Source organism: Triplophysa rosa, linkage group LG9, assembly GCF_024868665.1.
Source record: "Triplophysa rosa linkage group LG9, Trosa_1v2, whole genome shotgun sequence".
Classification (NCBI taxonomy): Eukaryota; Metazoa; Chordata; class Actinopteri; order Cypriniformes; family Nemacheilidae; genus Triplophysa; species Triplophysa rosa.
Genome location: NC_079898.1, coordinates 1688479 through 1708143, shown reverse-complemented (window position 1 = coordinate 1708143; position 19665 = coordinate 1688479). Strand labels below are relative to the sequence as shown.

Below are 19665 nucleotides of genomic sequence, written 5' to 3'. Positions count from 1 at the left end.
CGTCTTAATAAGGCTAAACCTGTTACTATTAATGCCTGGCACAATTTATGTTCCGATATACTAGAATATATGACCAAATTATAGTTTGGCCTACTTATTCTCTCTTTCCTTTCACCACAAAGCAGGGCGCAGGTCTGTTGCCCTCCTTCTGTCTGGATGTTTTCTAAAAAAAAATGTTGTTTGTCTCTGTTGTTGTTGTTGTTGTTGTTGTTATTGGTTTTTGTGAGTACTTTTGTTGTATTTTGAATCAATAAAAAATGTTGATCACAAAAAAAAGGAGATCAAGCAAACAACGACAATAATAAGACAACTCTCTGACTCTCTACTTCTGGTACTTCTACTCCCGACACCTCTCTGAAACACCACAACACCCACAAGGTGGCGCGAGTTTTGAAACCGCTTCATCCGTGAGCGATACTCAGACCAAACTGATGACATATTCCACACAAACCGAGGCCTCTTTTGTCATTGCTCACAAGATTTCTTCGTTAACAACACAAGCCTCGAATCAAGGATTCATCAGGCACACCTATTTTTGCTCAACACAAACTTCGAAGCTTCGGTTCAAAGGTCACATCACTAATTACGTGTTTGTATTGCCCTTTGTATGTGTTTGCTCTGTTTGGACTGATTAGCTATGTTTTGGACTGTATGCCTGTCTTGGGTTATGTTTGTGGATTACCTTTAATAAACCTCCCGAGTGCCTGTGCAGTTTGTGACACTTGATATCTAAAGCAGATAGTTTACAGAGCTCTATCCTTATTTGTTGACCTGAGAACCTGCGTGTCTATTGACTCCATGTTATCTAAATTCTTGTGGGGAAATAATAATATATTAGGAGGAAAATGTTCATAAGAAATATTTTGTAGGGAGCTGTGAATGCTTTGGACTTTAGTACCCTAAAAGGGATAGTTCACCCAAAATGATAATTTGCTGTTTCACCCTCAGGCCATCAAACATTTTGGTGAAAATCTTTCTTCTGTAGAACAATAAAGAAGATATTTAGCAGAAACGGCAGTCCTATACCAAGTCCTATACAAAAGTCCAATATCCAATACAAAAGTAATCCTCAGTTCTCCTGGTGAGGTATTGATTCTTGTGAAGCGAATCAATTTAGCAAGAAACTGATGGTTATTTCTAACATTATTAGCATTAATGTGCAGCCTCTACCGGCAGGGATCTGTGGCCGGAACAGGACACCGGCGGTCTCGACCCTGGAGGTGAACCCGACGACCTCAAACCTGGAAGGGATCGAGCCCGGTGGTCCGGGTTCCGGCGGTCTCGACCCTGGAAGGAAGTCCGGCTGCATCGTCCCCTCCCGCTGCGATCCCTCTGTCTGCTGGGTCCATTTATGGCTGGTTCATTCTGTCACGGATTGGTGAGGTGCAAGGACAGAGACCCAAATGCAGACAAGGAGGAGGATCTGGAGTGTGCATATATCTGAGCGGCTAAAAAAGGCTCAAAAGAGACTGTACTTCCTAAGGGTGCTTATGAAGAACAGAGTCTACTGGTGTCTTTTTATTGGTACTCTATTGAGAGCACTCTCACTTACTGTATCTGTGTATGATATAGCAGGTGCCCTGTAGCTCACAGAAAAAAACTTCAGGGGGTCATTAAAACTGCCGAGAAGATCGTTGGATGACCTCTCCCTACTCTGGAAGAATTACACAGCTCCCACTGCCTTAAAAAGGCCCAACATAATAAAGGCCACATCACACCCTGGACATTGTTTGTCTGAGCTGTTGCCGTCGGGTAGAATGTACAAAAGTGTTTGAAACAAGGAAACCCAACAGCAGTCACTACACACAATGCTGCTAAAACATAATTTAAAGTGCAATAATTAACTAAATGTATGCTGTATGTGTGTGGGTCTGATTTTATTTTAATTATTATTATTTTTATCTGTTTTACATGATTGTTGATATTGATTATGCACTGATTGGATGGCACTCTAATTTCGTTGTACATGTTACAATTGCAGTAAAACTTTGAACGTGAACTATTCTATGTTCTATATCAGGGGTCGGCAAGCAAGTTTGGCATCGGGCCAAAAAAAAACAACTTCACCGCTAGATGGTGGGCCAGAACATAGTCAAAGAATAATTTAAGAAATGAATAGATGAAAAATGCAACTAGAAATTACATAATAGTCATATAATTATTTAACGTAGCCTATTTTTTTACCTGCTGTGGGTACGCAAATATGTCGTGTGCAGATTGATGTTAACATTTAAGATGGCTAGATGGTGAGCGAAAATGGCACTATCAAAGAGTCTAAAGAGGAAAGTTGACAGCGAAAATAGTGCATACAAAGTGTCATGACTATAAACACAGTCCAGTAATTCCACCAGGTGACAGCGGCCTCGAACACAGGAACCTTGTAAGCCTGGGGGGAGGGGAACTCGACCCACCGGGACTTACGGAAGAGCAAAACCACCTCGGGAGATAGACAAAGTCCGGGAGTTCCTGACCCACGAGGGGAACATGCACAGCGGGGAGAAGCCTCGACCCGCCGGCCGACCTGAGACGAGAGCGGCGCCCACATGAGAAGAGATGCCAGGGTGAGAAGAGCTGGGAGGTCCGGGATGCCAACGAGAACTAAGGGGGAAGTGAACAGAAATGTGAGAGCAACGGGTCTAGGCACTGGAGGCTAAAACAAGGGGAGTGTCCAAGAGAGCAACTAAGGGCAACAAAGCCTGCACTAAGCGAAAAAAATAAATAAAAAAATAAATCAAGACTATGACTATGGCTATAACAATCTAACTAAGATTACAACTAGGATAACCAGACTAGGAAAGGCCAGCGACGTAAACAACGGTCTGACACAAGACAAGAGGACAAAAGGGATTCAATAGAGGGGACCTAAAGACGGGAATGAATTACAGGTGAAACATAATGAGGAGCCAGGGGAGACTACTGATGAGGAACGAGCTACAGGAGTGATGGTGATGAGGTGATGGAAACCCGATGAGGGAAAAGCCTGGCGGGGAGACACAGGGGTGGGACGAGTGACGCAGACACCGGACATGTGTAGAGCTGTCAAAACGGCACTCCACGTGTTCGACAAAACAACACACACCCACACGAGACACAAAGCCAAGACAAGACTGAGATCACGACACAAAGTGGAATGGAAAGACAACTATGCATTCATCCCACCTAGTTTTGTGAATGCAAAGCCGGCGTGTGTTATCTGCAACAAAGTTGTCGCTGTTTGCAAAGAATATAATATTAGACGGCACCACGATACGAAGCATGGCACCTTCAAAGTGGCCTTCCCGCTCCAAAAACAGGCACGAAAGCGCAAGATTGAAGCACTGACAGCAAGCTATGCACACAGCAGCAGGATCCTAGTGCGGGGCTTCACAGATCAACAGAAAGTGATTAAAAGCATCCTGGGCCAGTTTTGGCCCGCGGGCCGCCTGTTGCCGACCACTATATATATTTTTAGTTATTGACTCACCATTTAATAGGTGTCTTACATAACTCAGCAATGTTGATTGTGTCTGAGAGAGTCTTCTGAGTACTTTCTTAACTGCCAATGTAAGTAAAGTCAATGAAAATACATTTCTTATCATGTCTCACATCTCTTCAATGGTCTCTGCAAATTGCTGGTGAAGATGATGTGGTGTTTTAAATTCAGATGCATCGCTGTCCGTATTCGTGTGAACTCACAGTTGGCGACGAATCTATTTTAATTAAATTACAATTAAGTTTTGTTTACAGGGATCCCTCACATTTAGGCTCACATTACATCTTAACTTCAATTTGTTGCAAAAAACTCCTTCGTTTTGCAGAAATGCTTTTAGCAAAGCGGTGGTGGTTTGGTTAGGTAAAGAAATGACAATACAGCTCAATGGTTTAGCCCCACAGCATTTGCTGTGTGTGCTCAAAAGAAAAACAATGCAATGGCAGGCAGACATTTACATTCCTCCAGAGAAGTTGGGCTTCAGGCAAAGTGTTAAAACAAGGGACACACTGTGAGTGTGTTGTCCACGCAGTGAATCGGGTTACTGGTGAGTGGGAGTGTCTGGCTGTGTGAAATCACAGATTTAGCCTTGCCGTTTTGAGCCTAGAGGGCACGGCAGATTTAATAAGGGGATAGCAAATGCAGGTCTACTGTTTTTTATTTTAGTTACTGTTTGACAGTTATCAGCCATTTTGAGGAACAGATATTTTAAAATAAAAGATTATTTTAATTCTCCAACATAATTTCCAAGTAAGAGTTATAAGGCTAGACTAATACAGCAGAAGTAGGATGTGGTATCAACATAAAAATTAGATTTAGCCAGAGAAAGTTCCGTTTTTTTATTTTGTTTCCATTTCTTTTTATCAACTTACAGTAAGACATTTAAAAATGTTATTAAAAGTCTATTGAAAACTGTGTACACACACTTGAAGAAGGATATGTTTTAGTGCAATGTAAGCTTAGGAAACAAATGTTATGTGAAGTTATGTTATGTGATTTTGGCCTGCAATTTAAAAAAATATTTGACTTCCTCCATTCAAGTAGATAAGACTGTGGTCTTGCTATGGCTGAAATCGTTGGTGTTGCAAACATGGCCGCCGAACGGCACGACTTCCATAAACAGACTTTGATTAAACTCACAGGTAATGCAAGAATGCAGTTGCAGGTTTTTTTTGGACTGCTTGGTAAATCCTGACACTGGAATCTTGTTTATGCCTGTTGGCAAAATGACTCATATTCAGTCATGCTGAATGAAAATAATTTCTAAACAGGGCTTATTGCCAAGAGCATCTATTGGTTCCTGTTCTTAGTCGTATGTAGTTGGTGCAAGGTTGGGTTGCTTTTTGCAGTTTGCACTGCAACAATACCACCAATACATGCCTGCCATCACCCCTGCTTATCTTACATGATCTAACTACAAAGCTGTTCTATCAGCCCTATAGTTGCCCAGACCCAGACAGATCGATATATCTACACTCTTTCCTGAAGCATGTGGTTTTCAATTCAATTCCAGCCTGAGCTATTGCAAGACAAACAAGTCTTTCATCTAATTTTGATCTGTGTTTGACACAGTAAAAACATCAAGTTCTTACATTCACCTTCTGTGTATTCTGGCCTCTGGTTACAAACTGCCTATACAACGGAACAGTAATCAGCGGACTTGCTGTTGTTAGTCAGGGATTAGTTCTTGCCCTCGTTCTCGTCTCCCTAAAGTCATGACCTCTTACTGCATCTCCTACAATCCTCATGCAGAGGATTTGTGTACGAGTATTCACCCTGTAGCGACCGCTTGGTTGTGAAATCTTTGCTGTGACAAAGCAACAGGTATCTGTCATGAAATCACATGGAAAGATATGCCTATTCCCCTCATCAGCCAAATAGCATGAAGTGCTAGTCTTTTGCAGACCATTTTCTCTGACACAAGCTGCAGTCCACTGTCAGAGCCGGACCTTTCTGGAATGTGGTGATGGACAAGGCCACTTAGATTTTTGTGATTTTTAACTCAAATGATGTTCTGAGATACATGAATTCAAAGTATCTTGGAACAACTCACAATAGCTGGGTAGGTTTTATTTTCCCACACAAGAAAGTAATCTGCTTTAAATAGAATTTTCCTATCTCCAACGTTTTAGTGGCGAACTGTGCAGTTCTGTGGTTTAAGAAGGTTTGACACATTTTAAGATGTGGAAATGGGGCTCCTGTTAATTGAAGCCATGCTCAAGAAGTGTAACCAAAGATTCAGGTTTCCTTTTCCGAAGCTTTCCGAGTTCCACTTGAGCACAATGTTGCATTGAGGTCAAAGTGTCATTTTGTAGCATTGAGGTGAAACTGTCATTTATGAGCACAATGTTGCATTGAGGTCGGCTGGCCTCTTTACCTTTGGGCTGACTGCAACACTGTTCCTTATGAACTTTATTTTTATAAAGTACAAAGAGGGATTTCACAGACACAAATCTGCATTCTACAAGGTTTGGGTATTATATAACGAATGCACGCTACTGTTTCTTCTTGATGTTAGCTCTTTGTGGTATTTGTGGTATAATCAGTCCTGCAGAGTGAATGAATACAGTGTTCACCTTTGTCATTACGCAGTGAAACTGTTGGTATTTTCTTCATAATTTGGTCTTCCTTTGACTTCATTTTTGCTGTAAGCCGGCTGGGATACTGTTGCCTTGTGTGAGACTGTTTGGAGAGCGTTAGAAAAACAGGGTGCTGGAAAAATAACATGACTAAAGCCTCCTGTGAACAGAGAACAGTGGCAGCCAGCAAGAAAAGAATGAACATTTCTATGCTTCTATGCGTCATTCAGGAGAAAAAGGGTCCACCAGGAAAACTGTGAATTTGAAATTATCCACCAAAACACTCACGGCGAGAACTATTTGAAGAAACTGAAGAGGAAAGAGAGAGGAGGCGTGTAAATGTGAGAAAGTGAGCGAGCGAGACAGGCATGTAGGAAGTATTAACAGGTTACTCTGTCAACATGACGGGACATGACCAGCCACACAAGGGCTGAATCGCAATGAAATGCTGCACCTGAGTGTCCCTGTACTCCAGTGGAACAAAATCCACCAAATCAGGCATACCTGCACTGCTTCCGCAAAACTTTTGCTCGGATTAGAAGTCTGTGTTGCATCGAGCTGTCTCTCTATGTCAATAAAGTAGAGGCAGCTGAAAGATTGTCCATATACTCGGAAACAAAATGTGCTCTTTTGCTCTCATAGCAAACACTGTTTATGTCGTCTTCTCTTTTGTTTAAATAACATAAACTGCCTTTAAAGAGATGTTCTTTCTATATATATATTTTTAGATTGCTATTTTTAGATTGCATAGCTGTAGTCATTCCTTTGGCTGCTTGTTGTGGTAACTGCAGTAAGCAGATATTCTCAGCTGAATTGATTTGGTCATTTACCCGTGCTAAACTCTGCTACGTGTTTGATTTACACACCTTACCTGTATACTTAAATGAATTAAACGTCGCCCCTCTATTTTTGTGTATATACGCTGAGATTGGTACTATTAGACACCGTTCTTATATACCTAGACTAATATATTTTCTACTCCAGATTTATTGCCAGATGTTCTTGCTTATTAAATGATGAATGAAAGACATTAACTTTTGGAGATAATAAACTCCCATCTCTGTGTAGTTGGCTCTTTCTTCTTCTCAGCTTGTTTATAGTCTACAGAGCCCATTCTGGCATGGTGTCCAAATGCTGTGGTGTTCATGTGGTCCATCTGTGGTTTCTACAATATGTACCCACCATGAGCACTTTTGGCACCCGGCCAGATCGGCCACTTTATACGAGCTCCATGTTCTGTAGAAACTTCAAACAACACTTCAACAGCATGCCCCCTCCTCTGTACAGATAAACGATTTAAAGACATTACATCAACCAGAAAGCATTAAATGACAGATATTTTCTCCTTATCGTAAATATCTCCTGCCACTGACTCCAGTGATGTCCATCCAGATGTAGAGCAATGGCAACCAGTGAAACACAAAGTGATATCAAAGAACTTTAACAAATGCACTGATGATAAGATACAGTGACCAGACACATTTACACGCAATGAAAATACATTCCAATTAATATTACAAACTCATCCAAAGAAAAAAGAATGAAAAAGAAATACTTGAAGTGAAGTAACCCATATTCAGAATTTGTCCTCTGCATTTAACCCATTCAGTGAGTAGTGAACACACACACACACGCACGCACGCACGTTTGCATAAGAAAGTTATTGTAAGCCCTAGATTACAGGCAGTTGTAATATGTAAAAAGATTTACTACCCTTTAAAGAAGTGAACATAAATCCAATTGCAGACAGTGCAATGTTCAATTGTTCAATAATTGTTCAACGCAGCAATAGACATCAATTATTTGGCTAAATTACTAAAATCAGGTGTCAGAAATAGCAAAGGTGAGCAACAACGCTCCTCATTCAGAATATGAATAGCATATTTGTACATGAATATTGTGTACAGTTTAGCATGCAAACTTCATTTCAGGATACACAAATGAATGAATGAAGGAATAGAGCTAAATACAGTAGCTGCACCCTGGCTTTTTTGCCTTACTTTTCCATCTCCATATTATGAATAATAATAATCATGAATAACAGAAACTGTGTACATGGTCAATGTCGGCACGGCTGTGATTCGGCCACAGGTAATGACTTTGCTCTTCAGCAGAAACATACCCTTAAGAAATTAAAGTTAAGCGTGTTTCAGACAATATCAGGTACATTAAAGACATAAATTATCCAGTTCAATTATGCATTTTGCTCCAACAAAGAAAATAATTCCCATAAAATCTTAATGACACCAGTGACTCACAGCACTATTACTCAAGTCTCTTGATTATTTACTCATAGGAGATGACCTGTGGACATTATGAAATCTTTGTTGAATTTGTGTTTAAAACCTCTCTGACTGCAGAAGAGGAGGCTGCATGTTTTCGTACATGAATGACAATAATAAAAGTATCCCTGCTGAAAGAACAATGATGCAAATTTAACGATATTCATTACATGTGCCCTTGTGGATAAGTTGTTGACGATTCAATGAGGTTTGATTGGCTCTCATCACGTCCCACCAACAGAACACAACACGCGCGCGCGTGTGACTGAAGCAGGCAGAAACTTTCAACTACACGCGCGCACTCCTCACAGCTGACGCATCCAGCGAGGTTTGAACGCGCGTGTTTGGAGTTTAAGCGCGCTTATCTGTGGAGTCTCCGGGCGACATTCGCGTTGCGTCAAGGTAAGAACTCCTTTGATTTTAACACACGCTCGTGTAATAAGTGGTGTAGGTTTACTGATAAATAAAAGCGTTGATTTTGACCCGCTGTTCTGCGGTTCAGTTTGTTTCTCCTCTCACACCCATCAACTCCATTAAACAAACAAGCAAAAACGTATTTAAAGTCATGGCAGCATCACTAACAGTGTGAAAATAAAGCTTTGATTTGTGGACATACCGTTTTAGTTCACACTCTTTTGTGCCAAAAGATTTATGATCTGCTGTTACAACACTGAACGAGTACAGACTTGAGCCTGCAGCCCAAAGCCATTGATCAGAAATTCTGTGAGAATAAAAACTGTTTTTTCATTAATTACAGCCACATATTTTGACTGACCCATGTCGTCTGTTTTCATTTGAGACTTTCTGTGTCCATCAATTCAAAGCATAACATGGGTGTGATAAGACTTGTATCTGTAAAAGGTTTGTGTCAAGTGAATGATGTGTGTCTGTATTGTCTGTGTGAAGGACAGCTCTGTTAAGGCTCATGTTGAGTGAATGATGCATGCTTTTGCTGTTTGATGTAGTCAATGTGTACACCACATTCAAATCAAAAAGCAGAAATGATCTGTTTCCATTTCACCAGCGCGACAATAGGATACTGTTTACAAGTACAAAGCGATATGCAATGCTGATAGTATCTAGAGAATCATTTGACAAGTCATTACCCAAGACATGTACTTAACGAAAATCATCCATGGTTTAACACAGTATTTCTTTTTATGGCTTTGTGTAGTAAAACCATAGTAACCACAAGTTTACCATGATATCATTATATGGGTCATTCTCATAAACCCACTGAAACATCATGGCAGTAAAGATTTGAATTATAACACAAACACATACAATTCAATAACACAAACAAAGTATCATAAAAAGATAATTGTGTTCTCTACCTTGGACAAAACATAATTATGACATAATAAATTATTTGTATTTATGTATTAAATTGCTTTTTCTGCTGAAATTCTCATTCTGCTTCATGTGTTGTAATTTAAACAGAGAAAATGTCAAACATTCTGGAAAAAAACAATTGGATGTTCTACTAAATAGTGGAAAAAAGAAGTGTCCATGACTAATATTCTCATCCTTTGTAACATTTTAAAGTGACTGTTTATACACACACACTCACACATATATTTACATTTAGTTTGATTTTAAATGAAGAAATGCATCTACTATACTTTTCAAATGACTAACAAAGTAATAAAGTTACTTTATTTTTTATAGTAAAAACTTGATATTCATTCTCATTACCGATACAGAGGTAGTTTTCCGCATATAAAATGTATAAGTTTCTATTAAAATATACTTTGTTAATTTTTTACGCTTATGTAGTGAGAATTTAAGGCATTTTTTTGTTTTAAAAAATGATAAAAATCATTTTAAGCGGTCAGTAAAAGTTTTTGGAATGAATAGGCCTCATTCATGAAACATTCGTAAATATGAGTAAATTCCGAGCAATTTGCGCTTAAAGCAGACCTTCCCGAAAACTTTCCTCCGGATTCACAAATACTTTGTAAATGTCAGATTTCATAGTAAAATGCGTGTGTGTTAATGAATTCCAATCATTAGCTAACAGGTCGCGCATGCATACTCATTCACAATTAGCGTAATCCCCGCCTATGAATTACAGCAACGCAAATGACGTATATTGGAATGCTGGAATCCTCTGGACTTCATTCTCTAGTTTGGCTACATTATATTGCATAAATGCATAAGATACTAATAGGCTATATGCTTACCAAGAAATTAATAAATTAAACGTGTCCACCAAAGCGTTTTTAGCCAGCTAAAATAATAATACCTGGTGCTCTTCTGAAAACGACCAGCTGGTGGTGCCTGAGAACGCTTTGGAGGCACTGCGCGAGTGCGCGTTACTGTGCGTTCAGACCGCCGCTGTCGAGATCGTCAAAATGGTCGGAAGTCATTCATTTTCAATGTGAGCCGGCGGCCAGGAGCGGCGGGGCGCGTCTTGGCCGTTGAGGGCGTCAAGGAGAGTTGAAATCAGGTCAACTTTATGGTAATGAGCTATGACGCGGTTCGGCGGCAACCAATCGGAACGTAGAAGTCCATCGCTTGAGATGATTCCAGAGAAAGCAGCCCTGTAAACTTTGGTTCCGACCACATTAGTTCCCAAGCAAAATGGAGGAGAATTTGATAATTGCAGTGGCTGGTTTCTCAATCCTATACGACTCGTCCCTGTTTGCGTACAGGGACATAAATAAAAAAATGATGCGTGGACCAAGGTGTCTGAGATTGTTTGTGTTCCTGGTGAGTTGCTGATGATGTGCATTAATGTTATACATTTTCTGTAAATAAGCGGGAATTTCATGCAAACTTGAGCGCTAGAGCATGCAAAACAGTGTTAAGCCAATTGCACATTGAGTCCTAAATTTGCGTCCGAAATTTCCGCACATTAAAAAATAAATACGACCTCACGTTGAGTCAATCACATTTACACACTGCCTCCGATATTTTCGTCCGTCATAAAAAAATTCGGACCGGGTTCGATTTTCTGCGTTTTTCGCATCCGTCAAGCATTTTGAGTGGCCTTTTTTAACCATTCAGAGACACTGTACAAATGAGAGCCAAATACGAAAAAACGCATACGAAAATTTCGGACTGTATGTGCAAAGACCTTTACTGCTGCAGAATATTTCCGCTTTGACCAACTGCATTAAAGCTAACGTTACACTTCGACCAGGAGAGTTTGAAATGTAGGTTGCACACAAATTGATGTTAATTAAAGACCGAGGCTAGTAAATGTCTGCTATAATGTTGAAATTAGACTAGCACTTAACCATGAACACAAAAGCCACACCACACAAATGGCTTTTAATTGGTTTATTTCGTTAGCAAACGTGTAACTACAATAAAGTTCTTTCCACCGATCAATTTCTTGTGGTCAGTCTGCACAAGAACAACAAGCATGTTTGCTTGCGGCCCCTTTAAATACAAGATAAGATTACGATCTACGTCAGAGCGTCAGTGCGCCCAAGACTCTTTCTACAGCGTTGTTGGCAGGGCGGCCAGAGCGATTTTTAACGCTCTCGACGGTTGCAGTCTGAACGCTCAGTTATTCCGGAGATGCGTTGGTTGCTGTGATATAGAATATCTGCAACAGTTAGCCTACTTGTTACTGGTATCTTATTTTAAAGAATATAACTGAATATGAAAATGCAGAAACCATTAATATTAACTTCTCCATAGTTGTGTATGATGGTTGGTCAATGTAGTGTTTGTCCCGCCTCTTCTCCACTGTGATTGGACGGCTGTGTAAAAAGGACAGTGACGAGCTCTGCGTTTTACCCAAAGTTAAAAGGTAAAAAATGATAAAAGACGGGGCAAAAGAACTCGTGAAATATCATTATAATACACTGAGCATCAAAATGCAGTGTCATCAGTTTGTCTAAAATAATACAGAATGTCATGTGCGGTTTTACGCACTATTTACACATGGGATGGAGCAGGTGTACATTTTGTTTCGTACCAACTAACATTTTGAAAATACGAACATTTTCATGAATCTGAAAATTTACGTCAGTACGACTTTACGAACGATTTACACAAAAATTAATTCTGCTTGTGTTTCATGAATGAGGCCCATTGCCTTCCAACATGTCATACCTTGTTTTAAATGAATATATAGGACATTTGTTGATACAAGTGTTTAAAAAAAATCATGTTTGACATCTTGAAATCAAGATTTCATGAAAATCACCCCTGTAGTAAAACTAGTTTTATTATGGTATTTTTAGTTATGAGAGAGTCTACTGTTAGCCCAGCGTCTTGAGCTACTGTTTGTTTAGATTTAATGTATAGATCTCATTCACTTTCACTATTCCTTGCTGGAATGATCTGCCAATTTGAGTCCAGACAGGAACATGTTAACTGCCTATGATGAATCACTTTACTGTTTCCTCACTCTTGTGACTCGTTTTGCATCAAATTGTTTTCTAAATGCCTAAATGTCTTAAATGCAAACCTGATCCTTTTTGAACAAGGCATGACAACAGCTTTATCAGGGTCCTCAATATAGAGCCCACAGTACATTTTGAAATAGAGGGGTTCTGTCTTAATGTATATAATAAAAAGAGTATAATATTCTTTTGATTAAGTCAGCATTTGTAACTTGCGTTCACTGTTGACTTGTTGAAACAACAATAATTTTGTATTAAATCTACTTTCAGTGAATCTTGATTCAAGACATCTAATTTTTGGGTGAACTGTTTCTTGAAATGATGTGATAGACAGTGGTGTTTTAAACTGTAGTACAGTGGTTCCCAACTCCAGTCCTCAGACCTCAGTGTCTGAAACATTCTGGGAGGGATGGATTAGGTGTTTTATATAGGGAGACATCTATAACATTCTGTTTCCCCATTTCCACCGACACGGTGTGGACTTTCGGCCTGTCTCTGTTATCGAAAAAGGTAGTTCCGGTGCAGAAAGATTGGTTCAACTCTGGCCCTAAAAACTTGTGGGACCGGAACTCCGGAACCAACGGTGTAGGGTGCTGCGGCAGCAAAATGGAGCTTCTCGCGTGGACCACAGAGGCTTGGGAGTTGGGAACCACTGCTGTAGTACATATTATAATATTAAGGGTTTTGCTTGAGACAACGTTGCCAAAACAAGCTAAGCTTCTTGTCCGAACACTTCTACTAAACATATTAGCTGCAGTAATGCATATGTAGGTGAGGGGACTTGATCCAGTTGCATAAGGATTATGGAATATGTTTCTCAGAATAAAATTTACAATTGTTCAAGAGATTTTTCAGCTCAGGTACCAGTTGCCACTGATCTGGAACAGCTCTGTGTTCACCATAGTGTTAAAAGTGGTTGGTACACTATGCACAGTCTGGTAAAAAAGAATTTGCCTTACAGCTGGATCAATGAAAAAATACATTTTTACAGTGTCTAAACAGCTACTAGAATTATTTAATACATTTCTAATCAAAATATAGGGAGATCATTAAAACAACAAATAAAGTTTACTTTCATTTTATTAAACAAAACTATAAGAATCAAGAGGGTAATCATGTGTAAATTGTGTAAATACATGTTTTTCTGTGTCTTTGGTGTGTTATAAGTTGCCCATGCATGTATTAGACACGTAAAATTGCACAAATTAAAGTGTGGGAACAAAAGATGCATTCTATCTAAAAGCGAATGCTCACCCAGACCTGCCTGAAACGCCTCGTGTAACCATACCCCAGCGAATGTACGTCACTTCGTAACATGACTTGACTAAGACCTCCCAAATCTAAATGCAAGTAAGGTGGGTGTACCTGTAAATCTCATTGTATCGTCATCGCCGCGGCCATGCCGTGGAGACGCTGTGTGTTTCGTTGCGAAAAGAAAGACTCTTTGTTTGCCATGCCAAAAGATGAGACAACTAAAAACGAATGCTTGTTTCTATCTCAAACAAACTCTGTATGATGTACTGTATATGGCTGTTTGTTTATAGTCTTTATAACCTCGTATATAAAAGGTAAAACAGTTAGCTATAGTTTTTAACTATTTAACATACTTTTTTTTATAAAACCTTACCAATCCTTTACATCCTGCTCAAGTCGCGCTGGCAAAGTTGATGTATCGGCTTGATCATCTTCATTTTCTGTATCAGATTCGGGCTCGAATTGATATAAGGAAGTACCGATGACATTTTATCACCTGTCAGTACAATTGCTTGGGAACATGATGTTCCGAATATGGTAAGAGTTGTAACATTTCCGTCAACGCTTGCAGTATTCGACCAATCACTACGTACTGGTTAACTGGCCAGTCATAGCACACCTCGCTTTTCAGAGAGATGAGCTTTGTAAAAAATCTGCGCGTTTCAGAGATACAAACATGCACGGTATGTGGAAAATACAGCGTTTTTTAACCTTAAATCGAGTATACACATTACATTACATCTAAAACAAACGATAATATTCGTTTTAGCCGTTTAACTCTGTTTGATTGGTCAACCTTTTGACAATAATGAGCGCTATTACTGCTGCTAGGCTAGGGCACAGAAATCACAACTAACAAGTGGGCAAAAGAAAATAATAGGCCCGGGCGATATATATCGTGATTCACGCTTAATTATACATGTCTAAATCGATGTTTTCTGCACAGCTCTTTCGTGAACTACGGCTCTTTGATCAGTAGGAAGTACTGCTCCATCTAAAATCACTACGAGATTGAGTCATTTGTAATGTGCATTTGAAAAAGCAACACTCCTCAAATAGACATGTGCCGATATTCGGTAATGTGATTAATTGCGGTAATGAATTAGCACGATGTTGTTATCGCGGGCACTTTCAAATACCGCGGAAATATATAGATTTTTTTAGAACGTGTATTTGTTTATTTTTCATCAACCAGATAAAAGTACACTGCGTGTATGCTGAGTAGGAATGTGCGCTCTGATCTAAACGATCCCGTTCTCCATGTGGAGATGTCTACGTGTGTGTGCGCACGCGCTGCTGAGCAAAAGACGTGAGCGCACTCTGATGTGAACAGAACCACATGGAGAGGAAGCATGGCGGAAGGAGGAGCGCGCTGCCGACGATTTATCCCCCTTCTAAAAGGGTGAAGTCTGAGGTTTGGAAATATTTTGGGTTAAAAGTAAGCCGAGTAATGAAATTTGACAGTGTGGCAGAATAATTATTTTTAATTATACGTTGATGGAACGCAATAAAGTCATACACTGTCTCAAAGTGCGAGTGAATTTGCTGTTTATAAATGTTTAGCTTGCTATAATAGTTAACACACTGGCTTGGCTTGTTATTCAAACAATAATAATAATAATAATAATATGAATTGTAGTACTAGCGTTGTACAGACATAAGTATATTTAAAAGCAGTTAACAAAAGTTGTTCTTTTGAAGTTTGCACTTTATTCTGTTTGAATAAACTCACTTTATACATCATTACTGTGTGTTGTTTTATTTATATTTAAATGTTTGAGGTTCTCTTTATTATTTAAAATAAAGTTGTTATCAAGAGGAAAACACTGAAGTTGGTTTATATTTTCAACCTGCATTTCTCATAGAATTGAATACTGCGATGATACCGTTTACCGCGATGAAACCTTAATCAATTAATCGCAGCATGGAAATTTGATACCGGCACAAGCCTACTCGTCAAACATCATCTATATAAATATATTTATATAAATATTTATTAAATATATAAATATATATTAAATATATAATATATTTATTAAATATAATACCTGAAAAGGTTTGAAGAACAGCGATAGAATATCACCATTGTCATTTCCTGGAACTAATCGTTCTTCTTCTGTTTCCCATATTCAGAGTTTCTGCGCAAGAGCACCCTCTGGCTTTCGGATGTGGCGGCATTTAACCGTTATTCATTGAGAAACTGAGAGCATAAGAACCGTACGATATAACGCCCAGCCCTAGAAAAGAATATGGTTATTCTTTATATCTTAAAGAGTACATAACATGAGATCATGAAAATGACATTTCATGCAGTGTGTAATGTTGCTGTGTTTGCAGTCTGCCAAGTTGTAAATCCGAAGGTGAATGAATAACAAAGTTATTGGCTTGGAAAAAGGGAGTCGATTCTGAATCACGCAAACGAGTCGTCCTTAGTCCGATTCGCGAACCGCCGCGGATTTCTGTCACTACATATAGTCCCCGCCTACGTTTTGCTAGGACTGCCTGCAAAAACTTCACTCTTCTCCCCCAAACACTGTAGCTCGTGAGCCTCATTCGCGGTAGACCAATCACAGCAGAATAGACCATCTGACCAATCACGTAAGACTAGGCTAGCGGAAAGGAGGGGATTAGACAGATGAATCGCGGAACGAATCATTTGAGAGTCAGTCAAGAAGTAAGGTAAGAATAACTGCCTATTATTACGACATAATAGTGTTTTTATACCTTCTATGTACATACACTTGTTGTTAGACAATCCATAAACCAAAGTAGGACGTTAAAAATCCCTAGTTATGTCCTCTTTAACAGTGAGCCCGCCCACATTGAGCAGCAGCCCACATTGAGCAGCAGCCCACCGGGAAAACTCCTGGTTCTCCAGATGGCCAAACCGCCACTGGACAGTGCAAAAATGTCATCCATGCTAGAAATCCAAGGCGAAATACACTGCTGACAAAAAGAACACAATGGTTCAGCTCACATTTGCCAAAAACATTTTTATGCTCCCCAACACCTCTGGGCAAATATTCTTTGGACTGATGAGACAAAAGTTTAACTTTTTGGAAGGTGTGTGTCTCTTTACATCTGGCAAAAAATTAAAACAGCATTCCATAAAAAGAACATCAAACAAGCAGTCAAACATGTTGATGATGGTAGTGTGATGGTCTGTGGCTGGTTTGCAGCTCAGGACCTGGATAACTTTCCATAATTGTGGAACCATGAATTCTGCGCTCTACCAGAAAATCCTGAAGGATAATGTCCAGCCATCAGTTTGTGAGTTATGTAGCAGGACAATGATCTGAAACATAGCAGCAAATCCACCTCTGAATAGCTAAAAAAATACATAAATAAATAAAGGTTTTGGAGTGGCCTCGTGAAAGTCCGGACCTAAATCCAATTAGGATGCTGTGGCACCTAAACAGGTTGTTCATGCTTGGAAACCTTTCAATGTGGCTGAATTAAAACAATTCTGCAAAAAGAGTAAGCCACAGCACATCCACAGCCATGTGAAAGACTCATTGCCGGTTGTTGATTGCAATTGTTGCTGCCAAGGGTGGAACAGCCAGTTATAAGGTTTAGGGAGCAATTACTTTTTCACATAGGGTCAGGTAGGTTTGGATAGCTTTTTTATAATAAATTAAATCCTCATTTAAAAAATGCATTTTGTATTTAGTCATGATATCTTTGTCTAATATAAAAATGTGTTAGATGAGCTGAATCATTAAAGTTTGACGAATATGCAAAAAAAACAGACATTCCCTTTCTGTTGGTCTCTCGACATTGTGTCGAACCGACAGATTGGGGTTCGTCTTGAGAACCTATCATCTTCTGAGTATTTTGAAAAGGCCAATGAAAATTGGCAAATGAAATTTGCATGCCGGACTCCTCCCCGGATGTCCGGGTATAAGAGGGAAGCCGGCGTGCTCATTCATTCACAGTTTTTTCTTCAGAGCCTGTGCATCTGATGAGCGACACAGCGATCTTCAGTGATCAATATTCTGCTGGAATCTACGACGTGGTGCAGCGGACGGTCCCTTCCTGCAGTGACTCTCCCCTGGGCGTCTCGGCAGTTCCGGAGGTGTTCGAGCAAATTTCCTTTTCTAAAAGAGCAAATTTCTCCAGCGTGGCTTGTCCCGCTGTTCTCATGGGTGCAACACACTCATCGAGGAGGGGGACGGACACGATGCCTGCTTCCAGTACGCTGGGGCAGACGTTGTGGATACGTCCTGCCCGCACTGCGGGCTGTGACGATTCAGACGTTGCGTTACTGGTGGCTGTGTTCCCACGGGACTCAGCCACCACCTCGTTTGCTCCCCGTTCCGCGGCGGCAGGACTACGGCCCTGCCATCCGCTACGGCTAGCAGCGAGGGTGATATGAGGATTACTGTGAGCGATAATCGCCAGCCGCTGGCTCACAGACCGTTCGCACCTCGTCTCTCTCGTCTGATCGTCCCCCAGGAGACGGTCCCAATTACTCCTCAATCACATATTCGGACACGATGCGTGAAGATGAGGTCTTGCAGCATCAGGGGTTGACGTACTGCCATCCGACTCCGACGATTCCTTGGGCTCCCTCCCTCGGGGGGTCGAGCCCAGGAAGAAGCGGGCGTCGAAATGTCAGCCATGCTTTCCCGGGCCGCCGTGAGTGTTGGGTTGCAGTGCTCGCACTGCCTCTGCCAGCGCTCGCGGCTGGCTACATGGCGCCTTGGGTCTGAGCGCTGCTCCACGCCGCGCCCGCCCCCAGTGCCGTGGTTACCGGAAGTGCATGAGGAACTTAGTAAGACCTGGAAACACCCCCTTTCCGGCACGTTTCACGTCAAACAAAGTTCTGTCACCCTCTCTTCCCTTGAGGTTGAGACAGCTAGAGGATACGTCGATGTCCCCCAAGTGGAGTGTGCTGCCGCGGTGCACCCGTGCCTGTAGGCGGCGGCTACCTGGGGGGGGGGGGGCTCAACCTAGACTCCCGTCCAAAGCATGTGCGGTCTCGACATCTCTGGTGTCGAGAGCTTACATTGCGGTGGACCAAGCTGTCTCCTCTCTCCACGCTATGGCTCCTGCCAGGCCAGGGCATTGAGAGAGTTCCATTGGGGGCGCTTGGCATATGTATTAAATATGTATTCCCTACACGCTTGGCATATGTATTAAAGTGATAGTTCGCCAAAAAATGACAATTCTGTCATCATTTACTCAGCCTCAAGGTTTGTTCCAAACCTGTATACATTTCTTTGGTCTGCCTTAGGGAAGGAGGTGTGCGGGTACTAAACTATCTCGATGACTGGCTCAGCTTGGCGCACTCTCGAGATCTGTTGTGTACACACAGGGACCTGGTGCTCCGGCACCTAGATCGGTGGGGCTACAGGTCAACTGAGAAGAGCAAGCTCTCCCCAGTGCAGAGCATCCTCTTTCTCGGTATGGAATTTGACTCTGTCCTCATGAGCGACCCTGCTCACCCCCTGCCCATCGGGGGGCACGAGACCCGCGACGAGGAAGCCCGCGCCCTTGCGGCATCCCGGAGGCAGTGCGACTGACTACAGAGCGCGCCCGATCAGTGTTGAACTGCCTGAAGCTCTCAGGCAGTCGGCGGTCCCCCTGAAACAATTTCAGAGGCTCCTGGGATACATGGCATCCTCGAGAGGGGTGGTTCCCCTCGGGTCGATGCACATATGACCGCTCCAACACTGGCTACAGAGTCAGGTTCCTTGGAGAGCGTGTCACACCGGCAG

At 41.1% G+C, this 19665-nt stretch overlaps 2 protein-coding genes across 2 annotated transcripts in view; both read left to right on the top strand.

The window, feature by feature from the left end:
• The first annotated feature begins 575 nt into the window (after positions 1 to 575).
• The window catches only part of ddx21 (DEAD (Asp-Glu-Ala-Asp) box helicase 21), a 151516-nt gene continuing 132426 nt past the window's right edge, over positions 576 to 19665 (top strand). The window contains exon 1 of the mRNA XM_057342859.1: positions 576 to 579. The gene's annotated coding sequence lies outside the window, so the exon portion shown is untranslated. The remainder of the gene's footprint in view (positions 580 to 19665) is intronic.
• Positions 8486 to 19665, top strand: part of vit (vitrin) — a 69685-nt gene continuing 58505 nt past the window's right edge. The window contains exon 1 of the mRNA XM_057342863.1: positions 8486 to 8732. The gene's annotated coding sequence lies outside the window, so the exon portion shown is untranslated. The remainder of the gene's footprint in view (positions 8733 to 19665) is intronic.